Below are 893 nucleotides of genomic sequence, written 5' to 3' on the forward strand. Positions count from 1 at the left end.
CTCTGCAGCCCAGCCGGCCTGGCCATGCCTTACCTCCCGCCGCTGCAGCCCCGACAGGAACGCCCTCGGTTGGCTCCCCGGCCCCGGAAAAGCCGTCAGGCGCGTGATCAAAGGACCCGGGGAAATGGGCCGGGCCTTAGCGCCTGGGCGCAGCCAATCCGGTAGCGGAAAGCGGGTGGCCTGGAGATTTCTGGAGCCGCCAATCCGGAGGCGGGGGTGGGCGGTGCGAAGGCGGGGACAGCGGGGCTTGCAGGGTCCGCCCCGCGGCGGCAGGGGGCAGCCGAGGGCTACGCAGCGGGGGAGGAGCGGGCGGCTCGGGGCAGGATTGGGTAGGGCGGGGCGCGCGCAGTTTTCCGGAGGCCCCTGGCCCTCCCGCGTCAGGAGCTCGGATTCTGGGAGATCCCGGGCGACCACCTCACTCACCCGTCTCGTTGCAGCCAGAGTAGGGTCGCGCCGCGCTCTAACGTTGAGCCCAGGCCCTTCGCGGCAGGACCCTGCTCCGGGCCCTCTCGGCCTCCTTCTGTGTTTGTTCCCTGGCCTTCGGGCTGTGCTCGACTGGTAGAGTGCGGCAGGACTGGGCTACCGGGGGCCCTGGCACGCCCACCCTCTCTGCGCCTTTTTTTTTTTTTTTTTTTTGAGATGGAGTCTGGCTCTGTCGCCCAGGCTGGAGTGCAGTGGCGCGATCTTGGTTCACTGCACCCTCCGTTTCCTGGGCTCAAGCGATTTTCCTGCCTCAGCTCTCCAGTAGCTGGGATTATAGGCGCGCACCACCACGCCCGGCTAATTTTTTTGTATTTTTAGTCGAGACAGAGTTTCACCGTGTTAGCCAGGCTGGTCTCGAACTTGTGACCTCAAGTGATCTGCCTGCCTCAACCCCCCAAAGTGCTGGGATT

At 65.5% G+C, this 893-nt stretch overlaps 1 protein-coding gene across 3 annotated transcripts in view; it reads right to left on the reverse strand.

The window, feature by feature from the left end:
- LOC105544189 (chromosome unknown open reading frame, human C6orf1) overlaps positions 1-591 on the reverse strand; it is a 17,796-nt gene extending 17,205 nt beyond the window's left edge. For 2 of the 3 annotated variants that reach the window (XM_011986515.1, XM_011986518.1), the window contains exon 1: positions 34-163. The gene's annotated coding sequence lies outside the window, so the exon portion shown is untranslated. Of the gene's footprint in view, positions 1-33 lie in introns of all 3 variants that reach the window. The other variant, XM_011986513.1, reaches the window with a different exon arrangement.
- Positions 592-893: the final 302 nt, after the last annotated feature.

Source organism: Mandrillus leucophaeus, unplaced genomic scaffold (genome assembly GCF_000951045.1).
Source record: "Mandrillus leucophaeus isolate KB7577 unplaced genomic scaffold, Mleu.le_1.0 Scaffold3, whole genome shotgun sequence".
Lineage (NCBI taxonomy): Eukaryota > Metazoa > Chordata > Mammalia > Primates > Cercopithecidae > Mandrillus > Mandrillus leucophaeus.